Source organism: Mirounga leonina, unplaced genomic scaffold, assembly GCF_011800145.1.
Source record: "Mirounga leonina isolate KUSES-001 unplaced genomic scaffold, KU_Mleo_1.0 Mir_171, whole genome shotgun sequence".
NCBI lineage: Eukaryota > Metazoa > Chordata > Mammalia > Carnivora > Phocidae > Mirounga > Mirounga leonina.
The window spans coordinates 21,952,760-21,958,759 of NW_023270436.1; positions in this window are offsets into that span (position 1 = coordinate 21,952,760).

Here is a 6,000-nt window from a genome sequence, read left to right on the forward strand (position 1 = left end):
CGGTGGATCTTTAGCAGCAGGTCAGATCTGAGCCCTTGGAATTCCAAGTGAATACCTCAGAACCTGGGGCCGGTCATGGGAAAAGGAAAGGGCTTTGTGCTCAGAAAGACCTAGGTTTGAGTTGAGCTTGAGTGGATCAGCCCACTTCTCAGCCTCAGCTTCCCCTCCTTGTGTCTATGCCTCAAAAGGTTATGAGGATTAGGTGAGAAATGTATCTGAAGGGCTTGCGTCATTATTATCCCATGTGGATTTCTTCTTGCCGTTCAGGGCAACCCGTTCTTCCCCACCCCCTTCTTGTTAACAGCACTGGTAGCAGCTCCACCTATGAGCTTCAGGCTCCTGCCAGGCGCCGCACACACCCTAACAACCATCTGGTGGGTACCGTCACCTCTGTCTCGCTATGAGGAGACAGGCTCAGAGGGGAGCCGGGAGTAGTAGTTGGGAGCACAGACCTGGAGCTGGCCTGCTGGGACTCAGCTCCCACTATTCATTCGCCGAGGCCAGGGAGTGTAAAACAGGCAGCCTTTGAAGGGTTTTGGCAGAGGAGTGACATCAGATTCCCAGTTTAGAACGATTTCCTACTTGAGTTAGGAAAAACAGTTGGAGTGGGGTAAGGCCGAGGGGGAGGAGGCGAATCAGGAGCCGGGAGATACCCAGGTCCAGCGAGAGATGCAGAGGACCTGGCTGTGGAGGGAGGGGAGGCCCCGGGGGAGAGCACACCACACCCATTGACCAGGGCCTTGGGCTCACACCCCAGCCCCACCACTTACCACATGACCTTGGGCGAGTGACCCAGTCCTGTGTGCCTACTTTCTCATCTGTCAGCCGGGGACAATTACTGTATGTACCTCATAGAATTGGGATGAGGTACCTGTAGTATGTTTTCAGAAAACGGCAGCTGTTCCTTGTTCTAGAATGAAGGGGCGGGGGTGGGGGGGGGGGGTGGTTAAGAACAAAGATGATGCCCAAGGATTCTGACTGGGGGCTGAGGGGAGGAGAGAAGGTTCAGTTTTTGAGGTAAAGATTGTGGATGGCACTAGTTGGGAGAGAAAACATGCTGAGTTCTGTCTGTCAAGTGAGGGCCCTCTGGGACACGGAGGCAGCCTGAGACCCACGGAGGGTCAGGCCCAGGGAGACACAGTCCATGGAAACGTGGGCACGGACAACATCCTGGGGTGTGTGTGAGGCCATTCCAGAAGGCTGCTGAGGACACACTCAGGCAGGTGAGGAGGAGCTTGGGCCGGTCCTGGGGTCGGTGGCAGCCCCAGATGCCAGGCTTCTGACCCGACTGGTGCAGGCACCCACTCATGCTGCTGGTTCTAGGAGCCCCAGTTCCAAATGCTCAGGAGGTGATTTGCCAGGTAAGGCCCCTGCCCCAGCCGGTCCAACACAACAACATCACACAGACGTGTCTCTCAAAACGTGCCTGGATCACTTGCCTCGGAATCCCTGATGTGCTTGTTCAAAATTTGGAGACACAGACACTGGGCCCCACCCGAGACCTGCCGAGTCAGAATCCCTGGGAAGCTTCCTGAATGATGCCAGTGCTCACTGAAGTTTGACAGCCATTTTAATCTGAGAAGCTGGGTCAGTAGTCACCTCCTCTTTGGGAAGCGAACTGCCCACACGCAGACAGTTGTGCAAGTTCCGCTGGCTGCCTCCTTTGCCACAGGCAGCGTATTGGTTATTCAAGTGCAAAGTCTATCGCTCAGGACAGAGAGGGGCAGGGGATACAAGGCGCAGCCCAGCAGGTATTCCAGATCCTTCTCCAGAAGGCACATTACCCCGACACGGAGCCCGAGCCCTCCTTTCCTGCCGTCCGCCCCCCGCCCCTTGCTGGCGTGGGCCTGCACCGCGGCTGTCACAGTCCGAGGGCTCCAGAGAGGCCAGCTTCACTTGAGTGTGTTGATCTTCTCTCTGTTCCTGGAAGCTCTTTCCTGAAGGACAATATTTTTGATGGCGGGTGGCAAACAAATGGAGTGGCCTTGCTGGTGAATTTCTTAGAGACGGATCAGCCTGCACCAGAAAAATGGAGGCAGCCGGAGTGTGCAACTGTCCTGCCTAGAGCAGGACCATCCGAGTGGGCTTTGGGGACGAGCGACCGGGCCCTCATCCCGTCGTTCTTCCGAACCTGAGAGACGCGGACACTGGACGACCCGCCCACCGGGAGCCAGCACCAGGGCGGCATCAGCCTCCTCCTTTGTCAGGCAATCAAAGGCCCTTCTTCCTGCGGAGATGAAATGGGCTGGACAAGAGTGACCTTGTCTCCCAGCTTGGAAGTCACATGATCGTCTCCTCTCCCCACTGGGCTGTGTGTGCCTGAAACTGCAGACAGTCTCTGGGACTCAGAACTGGGAAGCTTTTGTTCCTCCGTGGCGGGGTCGGGTCCCCATGGGGGATTGTTTGTGCTTGGCTGAAAGGGACACTTTGGGGATAGAATATTTCAACCTCAAGAAGCAGCAACATTTGCTTGTAGCTGGAAGTCCTCATTTCTGGTCTCCAGCTGTTGTCTGGAGCCACTAAGCCCCAGTAGAATGGAACTCTGCCTGGCAACGGGGGGCAGGCGGCACCGGACTGGGCTGGCTGGGGACCAGCCGGTGTCCAGGAGGCCCGCGTCCAGGAGGCCCGTCTCCAGGACAGCCCGGCAGGCAGCAAGGACACCAGTGGCCCTCCTCCCGAAGGCGGTCACCAGGTTCCGGAATCAACCTGCTAGCGGCGGAAGCCTGGGCCGGGGAAGGGCTCCACAGAGAAGCATTTTAGGGGGAAAGCAGATGCAAGCTTCATGTCCAGAGTAACTCCTCAGGGGAAAATCAGAAAGGACTGAAACAGCCAAGGCTTTTGCAACTGAGGAGCTTCAGATTTCACGAATTTCACTCTTAGGAATGTTGACCATTTTCCCCGTTCAAATGAGGCCACCGAACTTTTAAACACTTAACAGGGGCCTGCTACTTTGCACACTGGTGGCGTGAATCCGTCCAATGAACATGCCTTAGCTGCCAGCACCAACCATAAAGTCAGATCAAGAGCACTCAAGGGGTATTCCATCCTCCTATTTGGCCCAATATGGGGCAGCTTTTTGATGGGTCTGGGGTGAGCCAGGGAAAGCGCTTTTCAAGGTGCAAGGATAAGAATAATGATGATGGTGATGATCATAATAATAATAGCCAGACACTGTGCCTAGCACTCGGCAGACAAGACGGAATTCGTCTTTGGGACAACCCAGCCTGTGAACCAGAAGCGGCTCAACCCAGTGGATGGCAGAGCCAGGACTCAGCCCACGTCTGCTGGCTCTGAAGCCAGGGCACCTTACTCCTGGTGGCACTGCACACCTCTTCCACCCAGGCAGGGGCATGGGCTCTGAGGGAGGCCCTGTGGCCCCCAAGTATCTCCCCATCGTGTCGCCTCCAGACAGCCCAAGGACAGTACAGATCAGTTTGTCTGTAGTGGGGAAGGCATCAGACCTACACTTCTTTACCTATTTGAGGACACAGACCCCTTTGAGAATCAGATGAATGTTATCAAGCCCCCTTTCACCCCCAAAGACCCACACCTACAAAAAATCTGCATAGAAATTCTGGAGATTCCAGGGATGCCCCCACCAACACCACCACATCGAGAAACCCTTCCATGGACTTCAGGTTTAGAATTTCTCCATTAAGCCATAAGCAAGTTCACCTAAAAGTTAAAATTAGACCAAAAGAGAACAGACAACAAGAGTAATAATATAACCATGGGTACGCTTTCCTGATCACTTACTAAGTGTCCAGCAATTTTTTCTGCTAAATAATCACTACTTTAGGCTTTGCAGGCCACAGGGGCTCTGGACTCCGACTACTCAACTCTGCCTGCACTGGTTAGGAGGCCTCTGCTTGCCAGAAGCACCGCCCATCCGCTGGGATCCTCAAGGATCCCATCAAGGCCCAGCCTGGAGCCGTCCACACAGTTCTGAGAGGGGTGGGGAATCGGTGGGAGGGTGGGGAAGGGTCACCGAGGCCCACGAGTAAGCAGCCTTGTGTTCTGATAAAACCTAATTTATGGACACAAAACTTGAATTGTATATAACTTTCACATGTCACCAAATATTCTTCTTTTCATTTCCCCCCCAAAATTAAAAAACATAAAAGCTAGTCTTAGCTCGGGGGCCCTACAAAACAGGTGGTGAGCCCACAGGCCGTAATTTGCTGCCCCCTGCACTATGCTGAGCGCTTTTCACGCATCTGATTTCATGCTCACAACTGTACGGATTAGGCACTGTTATTGCCCACCTTTGTCACATGAGGCCACTGAGGCTCAGGGAGGCTAAATATCTCCTTGAAGAAGCACAGGAGTTGGGACTTGAACCCACCGCCAAAACTACTTGCTTGCCGGAGACAGCTGAGTTTAAATGGTGGAGAAAGGGAAGGGAAAGTGGTTGGTGGAGCAGAAAGGGGGACCCTTGTGCATAGCAGCACTCTGGGCCCTGGGAGTCTAAGGGAGAGCCCCAGAGGGGCTCTTTCCTCCCTCATCTTTGCTTGAATGCTCTGCACTGCAGGGGAGGACGGCTGGTTTCCTGAGCTGCTCCTCCGGGGATGGAGGCCTCAGACCCAGGGCAGCTGGTGGCCCTCACATTGTTTTGTGCCTCCCAGGTTCTCTTAATTATAACCAATTTGCCACCCTCAGCAATTCCTTCTTCTTTGCTAAGTTGAGTTGGAACCATCAGCCGGACTCACAGCCAAATGCTTGGCTAAAATCACTTCCCCTTCCCACGTAGGGAGCCCTAGTCTCTTACAGGATTGCCTTTCTTTTCCATCTGTGAGGTGGGCAAGCCTGGCCGTTTTGCATGCCGCCTTGCTTGGTTGGGATTTACCATCCAAATCTCTTAGCAAAGGGGAAGACAGAATTTGTTTAATTTTCTAAGTCTCCCTGCCTTCCCAGCCAACCATCAGGCTCAGGGAGACTGACTTCCTTCCCTGGTGCTCTTCACCATTTCTCCATTCCAGCCTCAGTTATGTGCAACCTGGGCCCAAGGCTTTGGAACTCTCTGCTCCAGAAACACATGCCGGGGTGTGTGGGGGTGACAGGCACCTGAGGCTGGGGCTGAGGAGGGTGGCAGCACAAGGGTGGGAAAAGGACATGAGCTTGATGTCATACTCTGTGTAGGTAACCTTGACCAAGTGACCTGGCTTCACTTTGGAAGGCTCGATTCCTCATTGGAGGAACATTAAAACCATGAGCTCCAGACTCATGGGGACCTGGGTTCAGTTTGGGCCCTGCAGGCACGAGTTCCCACATCTCATGTAAGTTACTTTACTTTTCCAACCTCGGTTTACTCATCTGTAAAATAGGTATGACAGTGGTTTTTCATAGGGTTTTGTGAAGCTTTCATAAAATAATAAAGGTCAGATGTTTAGCTCTGCCACCGGTATGCTAATGATTTTTATCAGTACACTAGGGTGATGATCCTCCTACCAACAAAGGTCTGGCAAAGGAGTCGACATGTCAAGGGCCTGGCCGGTGGGCCTGACCCTGCAAATGGAAGCTAAATCACATGGTTCTCAAAGCAGATCTCACTGAGACCACCAAGAGCACTTCAGGTGCACCCTGCCTTTGGGGTTGAGAACCCCATTTATCAAACTCCAAACACACAATGCCCATGTAAGCCAGTTTTCCCTTCAGAAAATAATTCCTGACTTGTTTTAAGGAGCTAGTTTTTCCCCAATCCATTCAGTAGGTGGCCCTATTTTATAAAAGTATCTGACCTTCACCTTCTCAGGGACTTATCCGTGGGGGTGAAAATACCCTGGCTGGCTTCATGCCTGGAGTGGATTTCCTTATCTGTTGCTTCAGGTCAGGAACAAATACTGAATTTGGATGTACTCCTATTTCCCTCATGGCCCCAGGTGGGCAAACAGTCAGGCTGATCCCCCGGATCCAGCTCGCAGGGAGGAAGGCGCAGGAGGGCTGCGCGCCAGTGAGACGCCCCTCTGCACAGCCCCCAGACCCTGCATTTCGCGGCCGCGC